Source organism: Nelumbo lutea, chromosome 1, assembly GCF_056320005.1.
Source record: "Nelumbo lutea isolate HS-2025 chromosome 1, American lotus-T2T, whole genome shotgun sequence".
Taxonomy (NCBI): Eukaryota; Viridiplantae; Streptophyta; class Magnoliopsida; order Proteales; family Nelumbonaceae; genus Nelumbo; species Nelumbo lutea.
The window spans coordinates 111,869,080-111,881,161 of record NC_142684.1 but is presented as its reverse complement, the minus strand read 5'-3'; positions in this window follow the sequence as shown (position 1 = coordinate 111,881,161).

Genomic DNA, 12,082 nt, shown 5'->3' with positions numbered 1-12,082 from the left:
ACTCCACTAGCATCACACTCAACCTCAAATAATTTGTCAAAGCTTGGTAGAGCTAAGACAGGAGCGGTACATAACTTCTCTTTTATTAGAGCAAAACTTTGCTCTTGTTCCTCTCCCCATTGGAACTTACATTTCTTCAAACACTCAGTGATAGGAGCTACAATACTATTAAAGCGTTTAATAAACCGCCTATAGAAAGTTGCTAAGCCATGAAAACGCCTTACGTCAGTGACGTTCGTTAGGGTTGGCCACTCCCTAATGCCTTGCACTTTCTCCTCATCCACTTTAATTCCATCCTTACTTACAATGAAACCCAAGAACAATAAACTATCGCTTATAAAAGTACACTTCTTTAAATTAGCATATAGTTTATTTTCCCTTAACACACTCAATACCCCTTAGATATGTCCTATGTGCTCATCAACAAATTTGTTATAAATTAAAATATCATCAAAATATACCACAACAAATTTACCAATGAAAGGGCATAGTACCTGATTCATCAGTCTCATGAAAGTGCTTGGTGCGTTAGTTAGTCCAAAAGGCATGACTAACCACTCAAACAATCCATCTATTGTCTTGAAAGTGGTTTTCCATTCGTCTCCGGGACGGATTCCGATTTGATGATAACCACTTCTGAGATCGATCTTGGAAAAGACCACAACCCCATCAAGTTGATCAAGCATGCAATCTAGCCTAGGAATGGGAAACTTGTAGCCAATAGTGATATTGTTGATTGCTCTGCTGTCAACACACATCCTCCAACTCCCATCTTTCTTTGGTGTTAATAATGCTGGTATCGCACAAGGACTCATGCTAACTTGGATGTGCCCCTTTTTCAACAATTCCTCTACCTTTTCCTATAAAATCTCATTCTCTTTAGGACTCATTCTATAGTGTGGCAGATTAGGTAGGCTAGCACCAGGAACAAAATCAATGTGGTGTTGAATGTCTCGCATGGGTGGAAGCTCATTGGGTAACTCATCAGGAACTACATCATGAAACTTGTCTATCAGCCCCTGCACTTCCATTGGAATTTTGTTCTCCCCTAGTGGTTCACTCATACTCTCCCCTTTTATAACCAATAAGTGGACCTCGCGGGTATCTTTACACTCCCTTACAAACTCAGAGTGGCGATGTGTTATGGTAAGAAAATTCTTCTCCTCTACCTTTGAAGCCTTGGTTTGGTTCTTTTTCGCCATAGGTAACAGTGTATAGCGCACACCCTCTTTCTCAAACTGGTATGTGTTCCTCCTACCCAAGTGTTTGGCATCTGCATCAAATTTCTAAGGCCTACCAAGAAAAATATGGTAAGCATCCATATCCACAATATCACAATAAACCTCATCAATATACTTACCAATAGAGAATAGAACCTTGCAGCATTCTTCCACACGTACGCCCCCGATTTCCTTGATCCAACCAATCGTGTAAGGGTTCGAGTGTTTCTCAGGAATTAGTTGTAGTTTCTTCACTACATCTCTGTTGATAATATTCTCCTGACTGCCACTATCAATAATCAATTCAAACAACTGACCTTGTACTGTACACCTAGCGCGAAACAACCAGTGTCGTTGTGTGTCATCTTTACTTCTCTGAGATAGCATGAGCTTCCTCACAACACACGTGCACTCTTCATGCTCAAAAGTACCTTCTTCGTCCTCTCCATCGGGCCCACAATATACTTCATCATCACCAACTTCATCCTCATCCCTCTCCACCATGTTAATTACCTTTTTTCTGGGACAGTCACTAGATCTATGCCCAACTTCATTGCACTTGAAGCACTTAAAAGGAGCAGGTTTTGCATAGGGATTAATGGTTTTAGGAGGGTTTGAAGTATTACCTTGAGTATTTCCTCCTGTGGCGGCCTTACTGGTGTTAGCTACATTCGGCGGGTGGGAGGGTTGTACCCCTTGAGTTGGCTTGCCCTTGTCAACCGTTGCGGGCTTATTGTAGTTCCCGCTATACCGTCGATAATTATCGGCTCGAGTCCTCTCTTGGAACATTAACTCAGCCTTCAAAGCTAAGTTCCTCACTTCCTGCACACTCATAACCATCTGGATTCCAATCTTGTCTCGAATAGCAGGCTTCAAACCACTCAAATAACGAGCTGCTTGTTGATTGTCGCTTTTTGACAACTGGTTTATTTCAGCCAATCTCAAAAATTCTGAGGTGTACTTGTTCACGCTTCTTGTTCCCTGTGCACATCGTTGATACGACTCAAACATATATTGTTCATAATCAAGAGGCTAAAACCTACCTCTTATTAATTGTTTCATGCATCTCCACGTTCGAACTGGACCTCTTCCTTCTCTGATCCGAGTCTCCCTCATCCGTTCCCACCAAACAGATGCTCCTCCCTTCAATCGAAAAGCTATTAGTTTCACCCTTCTTTCTTTCGGGATTTCCATGTACTTAAAGAAATTGTTGACCTCGGTGATCCAATCTAGCAGGCCCTCTATATCCAGATCTCCACTAAAAGTAGGGATATACACCTTGAGTTTAAACTCATCATCATTCTGACGACGATTAAAATTGCCATGATTTCGCCAATTCCTACCGGTCCTGCCATCACCAGGAATAACTGGAGCAATGCCGAACTCTAGCTCATCATCGCTATCATCATCAATAATAGGGTTCCTGGGTATAGGATCAATGATTGGCCTATCGTGGTTGTCTCCCCCGGCTTGGTGTAATGCGTTATCCCTATTCCTTGGAACATCCTCCCGCAACAAAGTCTGTAGTTGTTCAGTGATCTCTGCCAATTGTTGCTCAATGTTACGAGTGGTTGTTCGCTGCTCTTCAATTGCTCTCCAAACAGCTTGTAACCCCTGATCTCCGTCGCGGGGTTGGTTGTGACTGCTACCATCTTGGTTGGCCATCTGACTAGACGAACTCCTGCTCTGATACCACCTGACGCAGTGTGACATACTCGACCGGGCTAACTATACAAGCACCCAGACGATCGAGTCAGCTTCGGACTTGGAGCCTCACGAAAAGAACTAGGCGTAGAGACTTAGTAGAGAGAGAAGTGATAAAAGAAATTCTTGTGTGTTATTAAAGCTCAGAAACAGAAGTATTTATAATAAACACTGGTAAACTTGTGGAGTAAAATAGCTAGGTAATTCGGACTTGTAAAACAACTAGGAAATTTGACTTGTAAAGCAACTTCGAACTCTTCTTCAGTCTGCCTTCGATGCCCTTCGTCCGATGTCAATGCCTTCGACATCCACCGTTCGATGTCCTCCATTATCTGATGCAAGTTGGTTGGCATAAGGAGTCTTTTCTAAACTTGAGCTGGCGCCGGTTGGTCCGGTGGGTCTTGAGCTGGCCCTCCATCACTAGAAATGGATTACCTCCCAAGTTTTCTAAAGAGAGCCTCCACACAAATAACAAAGATATAGGGGGATAGAGGATCCCCTTGTCTAACACCCCTCAAAGGGGTGATGTCTCTAATCTGGGAGCCATTAATCAGAATATGAAAAGAAGTTGTTTTAATGCATTCCATAATCCAATTAATCCATTAAGGATGGAAACCAAATTTGATTAAAATCCTTTGTATAAATTCCCACTCAATCCTATGATAGGATTTCCCCATGTCATCCTCACAAGCCATAATACCTGATTTTCCTCTTTTTTTTTTTCATAGAGTGGAATATTTCATGAGCAATGAAAATATTGTTAGTGATTTGTCTATTTAGGACAAATGCGCCCTAGAATGACGAGATGATATCATGTAAATATAGCTTAAGATGATTGACAGTGATCTTTGTGATGATTTTATAGATCACGTTGCATAAGCTAATTGCTCGGAAACTGTTAACAGTTTTTGGATTCTCAGATTTGGGAACAAAGAGTAATAAAAGTTCTATGAATAGCTTTATTCTATTAATAAAGTTCTATCATCTATGTTTTCTTTTTCTTTTTTTTTTTTGTGTGTGTTGATTGATAAACACCGAACCAAATGAATGTTTCAGTCTAAATAAACCCTAACGCTTATGTGGTGACATGACAACATTTAAAAAAAAAATGCCAACAAAACCAAGCATCCTCTTTTCCTGTGTTTTCTACTGCTTCTAGCAGCTCTTGTGGCACCAGTCATCAGGTAGCTAAGCTAGTCATCCTTTTGGTAGCTGAAACAGCAATAGCAATACTACTGTTGCTATTTGATTTGACGGCATTGTCCACTCTATTGAGTCCATCTCTTCAAGTTCACAACTCTTTCGCTGATCAAAATGATAATAGGATAGTTTTGGTTCCTCAACTTGTGTCCAAGTACAATTTCTGTACTATCCAAAAGTGAAGATAAAACAGAACCTATGTCAATATTTCCCACCAAGTTGGTCAAGTCTGAAGAAGCTCCCAAAGAGCCAATTTTTCTCACCCTGAATTCCGAATTGGTTGACTTGATGTTGGGTTTTATTTTGAAAATTTAAAGAATAATGAAAGATAAAATCAACAGTAGGGGAGAATTTTGTCATTTGCCAAAAAAACTTAAGAATAGTTAGTGATTTTTCAAACATTTGGCTAAGTTTTAGTTCATTTGCTAAAATATAGGGGTGATTTAAGTATTTTACCTTTTTTTTATTTTTGAAAAGATCTTAGACAAATTGATTGCAGTGGGTCCTCCACCAATATAGGTATATTGGTGAAAGAAAGGAAGGAATGATAGATCAAGTATGTTAACTAGAGACATTAAAAGCAAATTTAGCTAAGTATAAGCAACCAAATTACATGTATTAGGGGTAAACGAGACAAAAAATGATCAAAATAGCAGAGAATGTTCCTGCAATTGACTATGTGATTAGATAAACGTTAGGGGACCAAGAGTGAGTGGTCCTAACAGGAGAGACAATATTCTGTGTGTCTCCTTCGATACAAATAGTAGAAAAGTCCATTGGACAAACTTCAAACCTTCCACATTGAGTATTAGAGTTGTTCATGGATCAGTTCGGTTTAGTTGGTATTGAGGCCAACCGAAACCAACCAATCATATGTGAAAACCGAGTTACATATGTTATTTAAATTGACTTCGGTTTAATCGGCTTGATTTAAGCCAAACCGGTATCAACTTTTGCAACTTTTAATGCAATAACAGATGTGTAGTCTAAGTTGTGTATAGGCCTATTTATAGGCATGTCTTTAAACTTCAACCCTAATCAAATTGTACCGTCTAGAAACTTACCTAAGACTTAAACATTTAAATCAAAATCAAATTCTAACCTCCATCTGTTGACATGCACGTGGTTGGATGTAATATCAGGAGAACCTTAATTAATGTAAGATTTCAAACTTTGTAGCCCTTTTAACTATTTTGTCTTTTAGTAATGATTATAACTTAATAGTCTTAGAGCCTGTTTATATTTATTTTGAAAGTTAAGAATGTGAATTTTTTTTTCTCTCCATTTTAAATGCATATAATGTTGTTTTAAATTTTGAAAAGTAGCAAATATCCATTTTAATCTATATATGAGACTTTTTGTTTGTCTTTTTGGGGGCATTATTGGAAAATAAAATATTATATGATTGCATTTTGAGGTTATGTTTGGTTTGAAGGAAAAGGTAAGGAAACTCGTACAAGATTTGTAAAAGCTTCCTTACCTTTTCCTTCATTTCTTTACTTTTTCTTTCAAACCAAACATAACCTAAGAGATAAAAGATAAGAGGAAATGAATTTCTCTTAAAGTTAAAAAATAAGAGTTAAGAAGAAACGAACAAGCCCTTAGAGACATCAATTGAGTGATTGTCACAAGTTAAATAAAAAAGGAAAGGCTTTATGCCATTTTATGTATATATGCATGATGGTCGGGTCGGTTTTAATTCATATTTTAAATCCATTACCCACAACCGAACCAAATAGTCGGGTTTTGACATATTTCTAACCGAGACCAATCAGCCATTTTTTTCGAAAATCGACCATCTTGAGTCAAGTCGGTCCGGTTTAAATGGGTTGGTCAGTTTATACAATTGTCTAAACAGACCTATTGAGTATAAATCTAGTGTTTGAACTTTGAAGCTGCTACCATTCCTCAAAAGCCACCTTGAGAAGCTCCAATAGTCCTCATGATGCTTGACTAGAAGGATATTGGCTTCAGTCAGGCAAGTTCCATTCCAATAGCCTTTACAGGCTTGTATTGGAAATATCTCCGTACCTATGTACTTTATTTGGAGATATTCCTAATGCAAAGCGATAAAAGCTATTTGAACCGCCAGACTTTACATTGACTGAAGTTGAGCTCGATTAGAAGGGCTCTTAGTGAACCAAACTACACCACTCGCATTGTTAGGCATGTAAAGAAGCGGTGTTCAAGTGTTTCCATATCATACAATGTGGTGTTTTGAATGCTTTTATGTTGTTTTCTTTTTAATTTCAATTAGGAATTTGAAATGAAATTTGATTTGTTATTGATATATATGACCTAGCTTTCTAACATGAATTAGATTCATGACCCGGTAGTTGAGACGATGGCTCCCCACAGTAAAGTCAATTGACCTCACGTGTATACTGCTTTGTCCCACTTTATCCCCCACCTCTTTATCCGCTTGTAATATATAATATGTAGAAAATTAAGGTCGCAACCCTGAAATAGTATTTTATACTGTTTCTCGGTTTGGCCTTTGGGGTATTGTCTATTCAAATTCAAATTTTGACAAAAGTTCAATCGGAGTTGGCCCAAGTTGCACTCTTAAAAAACAGGAATAAGAAAAGAACATGATTTGAAGTCTAGAGTAAACCATGGTTCGAAGTATCGATAATACACATAAGTGTATTGGTACTTTAACTGTGTGATGTACCTTTTAATTTTCAGTTTTTTTTTTTCAAATTTTAGTTTTAATTATATATATATATATATATTATTTAATAAAAAAGGAGTTCTTAAAAAACAATGTAAACAGGTGTATCAACACTCAAGCGGAAGTCGCAAGTTAATCCATGGACGGTTATTGATTTAATCTGGGCATTGATTAGGGCCATCACTAACCCGGAGAGGACACGTAGTATATTAGTTGGATTGAATAGAGGCGATAATTTCTAATTTGGCCCACAATATACTGTACAATTATGCATCATGTTTTGCATTTAGACTCGTGCGGCTACAGCCTACAGGCTCAGGCTTGTGGGTTGTATTTCAGGTCTGGGACCGGGATTGGGCTATAGGCTATAGCCCTTAACATAGGTGCTAAGCCCGGAGTGCCCCGGCCAATATACTTTTCAGTTTCTCACCCCTACGAATGAAGCTAGTTCTCTCTCTTACTCTTAGACTGAGACAAATGTCCCATTGTGTGATCTTCTACACTTCTGGGCTGGGTTACCAAAGGTCCAGAGGGGTCGACCCAAATCCACGCCTACCACTACCAGACACCAGTTGAGGTTTAGAGTCTAGTCCAATTGATCCTAATTGCATCCTCAATTAAGTAGGCATAGAAGCCTATTAATAATTGACAAATCTCATAGGAAGACCTCCGTTTAGAGGAAATAATTTTGGATAAAAAGTAAAAGAAGTTGATTTTTTTTTAGATTGGGCAAGAGAAAAAGATATTGGGCTGGGTTGTCCAGTCCAGACAACCTTCATTGTGCAGTTCTTTGATCGCCTTCGGTCAATAATCAATATCAAAGTTGGTCAAAATTTAAACTTCAAATTATTTATTTAAATATTAATTGGATCTATATCAAGTTCAGTTCTGATTATTAATTAAAACGATTCTGGGTCTTTAATTTTGTCCCAATTAATAATCAGTTGGGGACTGGAATAGTTATACCTAGACCCAACCCAGACCTGACCCATGGAAGACGTTTATCATTATGGGAAATGGACTACTAAAAGCAAATGCCAAAAGGATGTCATGGATATATGCCATCTCCCCATATATTTTCTGTTTGATGTCATCTTCAAATGGAGGAGTCCAGTGGGTGCACTAGTTCAGAGATGGTTTTAGCACTTAAAAACTTTCCAGAATTCTAGTAACCACCAAAAGGAAACGGGCTTGGGTTTTACTTTTATGTTTTCAAAAGTCTCAAATGAAAGCCCAAGCCATAATATGGGCCCATTCCTTACTTGGTCCTTTATGTCATCATGCATAAGGACGATAATTCATCACTGTCCTTCTCACCTTTTTCTTTGGTTAATCCATTCAAGCTCAACTGGGTCCGGACTCCAGGCCCAATTCTTAACTTGGACTCTTGGAGGTCACATCTGCGCGCCCCACAAACGCCCCACGGGCACATGCACATGCACATCTCATGAGAATTGAGAATCGATCGGGATTCCAGTATTATTCCACCAATGCAACTGCATCCTTTTTACTCCATGATGGCCCACCGTTCCTGTTCCAATGTACCATCTCCATCGCAGGATGACTGATGTACGAGAGATCGATTTCCTACCTGTGACCCGCCAATTTCATTGTGGCTGCAGGTTCTAACTTGTAGTAACAAGCTTCTGTGCAGAATTAATTTCTTTTACAGATTTTTAATTAACTTAACAAGACAACAATAATCGCCCATTTGTAACTGCATTTAGAAACAAATTTGCATTTCGCTTCTTCCGAGTGCAAGTGGGCTGGCCCAAAATCCAGTCTTTTCATCATTGATGAGATATATGATCGCAGCCATTATCTGTCATGAGCATTTGATTTGCTTTCTTTATCTCCGTGAATCAATTCAACCTAAAACAAGTGATTTCTTGCATATTGGAGAGGTTAGAAAAGCTCTCTGATAGTAAGAAATAATTCAACATACTTGAGATAAGGCATATGGATAATGATTAAGTTGCAATTTATCTTTTAAAACTTAAGAGGTGAATTGATCATTTCAATCAATTAATGCGTTCGTCGAAAAATTTAAGCTCAACTTGAAAGGAATATAAATACAAATATGTAGAATGCAAATCTTTGTATTATCTATTATTTTATGTATATATTTGCATTTTTATTCTTTTTCAAACTGAGCCTTATACTCATCTTCTTTGACGGTAAGATAAGCATGAATAAGAGTAGTAATGGTGGATGTAGAATAGACTAGAAATAAAATGTGGAAGGAATCCAAGGCCACATAAATGGCTGCATCAATTATTTCAGTGAATGAAATAGGATAATGCCAAATTAAAGCAGGAGCAAATGCATACCATAATAGTCATAATACGAATAATAGGATAAAGTTATAAATTTGCTCACCAAATTATCTAATTGCATTAGTAGAAAAATTCCTTATCAGGCTGTCACGTACGGGGAGATCTGAAGTCTCCCGTTAAACTCGTTAATCAAAATTTTGGGCTCAAAACATTAACCATTAGAAGCATTTACTCATTTGGTTTGCACGAATAGGGGTTTGGAATTGAAATCTGAAAGGGTTATTCCAATTCCAATTGTTTGGTTGTGTAGAATTGGAGTTTTATTTTTATTTTTGGTGGAATGGCATTCTCCTATTTGAGGGTATGGGTCTAAAAGCCGTCCATCTATAATGCCTGGGATTTAATAAAGTTCTTTCATCAAAATAGACAAAGTTTTTTAAAGGAAAGGGGCTTCAGTCAATCCTTCCTTCTTTGTGCAACATTTGTCCTTGATTTTGGATGGTTTTCTATGAACTTTGTGCGTCTAATAAGAGTTTGGGGCATGCTAAATGTTGCAATCCCATATTTGGATCTAACAGTGGCAAAAAACGTAAATTTGATTCATATGTAAATGTGGTTTTGTCTTTTCTTAGTTTTAACTTTTAAGTGGAGGTATCTTTGGTATTTTGAGCTTTTAAGCTTATTAGGTTCAAATTCATTGGTCCAGGTGTTCTAATGGGTCAACTAAGGAGCTAACTTCAATCCCCATGCTCTTGAAGTCCTAAGTTGGGACAACTGGTGTGGCGATTCAATCTAGCGTGTCAAAATGACATTTTCCTTGCTTAATGATCAAACGGGTGAATTAGGACGTGAAATTTAATGTGTTGGGGTTTTTATCTAGGAGTGAACATTTTTTTAAACCGAACCGGTACCACTGATTTTTCTATTTCTTCAAATCGAAACTAAATCGGTACTACCAGTTAACCGGTTCGCCAGTTTTGCTTTCTTATATTTATAATATATATTATATAAATATATGTATAATATTATATTATAAATAATAAATGATATATAATATATTATAAAATATTTTTAAAATATATAACATATATAATATATTTATAAACAGATTATTATAAATATAATATATGCATATATTTATATATAATATATATAAAATATACATATAAATATATATACCGGTTGGTTTAGTTAACCATCACTTTTTTAGGTTAACCGAAAATTGAACCAATCCTTCGGTTTTTCAAAAATACCAAACTGAAACTGAACTAATCGTTCAATTAACCGCATTTTATGGTTCAGTTTGGTTTTTTGGATTTTCGGTTTTTCATGGACACCCCTACTTTTTTGGGTCTTTGAACATGGTGGTGGGATCTGATTGGACAAATAAGGCTTGGATGATGGAGATCCATGGTATGTAAGCTCTTGATCAACGAGATTTGTTAAAATGGAATCAAGGCTTGATGACAGGTTAAACGAGGAAATTTGTGATGAAATTTGGTGGGCAATCATTTTTGGATGTCCTGGATCTAGTGGACATGATGAATCTTTGATCAAAGGTGTCGATTGACATGTTTAGTTCAGATTATGATCTTAGCTTGTGGTTTATCATTCAACGAAAGGGCCCAAAGTGGAATCTTACTCGTTTAATGATTAAAAGGAGTTAAGTCGCGAAACTTGACATGTGGGTGTTGTTTGGGTCTTTGAGTATGACAATAAAACCTAATTAATCGGGTAAAGTTTCAATGATGGAGATCTATGGCTGTGATGCTCTTGATTAATAAGATTTGCTAAAACTGAATCTTGGTCTGATGGGAGGTCAAATATGGGGTTTTTGAGTTGAAGTTTGGTACAATGACATGGATTGGGATTATGAGGCTTTTGGGAGGGTTCGATTGTGTCAGGGGAATACGAATCATAGGTTTTAGGCTCGAGAAACATCGTAGTATTAAACGTGCTGAAATGGAATTTCTGATGGATGAATGGTTAAACCAAGGAGTTTAGGTTTAAAATTTGGTGTGATTGGTTATTTACAGATTTTGTTTCACAAGATGGAGTTTGATCAGGGATCAAGTATGGTAATGTGGAATAATCATGACCATTGGAAGGGAGTCATGTAGATTTAACGATGGATTTGTAAGTATTTGGGATGAAATTTGGTTTATTAAGGTTTTGACACATTTTAAAGATATTGGTGTGGTCTGATTGGGCATTTAGAATGCAGGAGGTGGGTTAAAGAAGGATCGAGTAAAAATTGGGTGTTGACAATGCCCATAGAAAAGAGAGTTCACTACTATGGCCCCCACCATAACGCCATTTCATCTATTTCAAGGTGGGGCCAAGGTTCAAAGTATGAAAAATGCAAAGTGTATTGGAGAGGCAATTTTAAGAGATGTATCTATATGTGCTTTGAATACGCATGGATACATAAGCTAAGAAATTCATAAATCCTAAAAAGCTATATTAATTACAATAAATACGAGTTTTATATGACTATAAATAAGTTATTTAAACATAAAAAACATACTTTACTTTTTTGGTAATTAAAAAAAAAACATACTTTAACGGTTTATATAAAGTGAGATATATCGTGACACAATTGGAAACCATTGAAAAATGATGGAAGAGCTAAACTATGTAGATATATACACCTTAATTTTTTAAAAAGCAATTTAATCTATATTAATATTTATTAATATATAAATTTTAATAATAGAATTTACTAACCATTCACTAAAAATAGAGTCTGATTAAGAATTAAAGTGCATGTTAATATGAAAAGTACAATGAGTGTAGTGAAGTGGTTAGCTTATAAGCTAAGTTTGGAAGTGCTTAAAAATAAGCACTTATTTTGGGCCAAGAGTTAGGGGTATGATCGAGTCGAGTTTTGGGTGGCTCGAGCTCAAGCTTGACTTAAAAACTTGGAGCTCAAAACTTGAATCGATTTCAACTTAGTTTTGAGTTTCATGCTCAAACTTGACTTGGAACGATCCCGATTCAGCTTGATC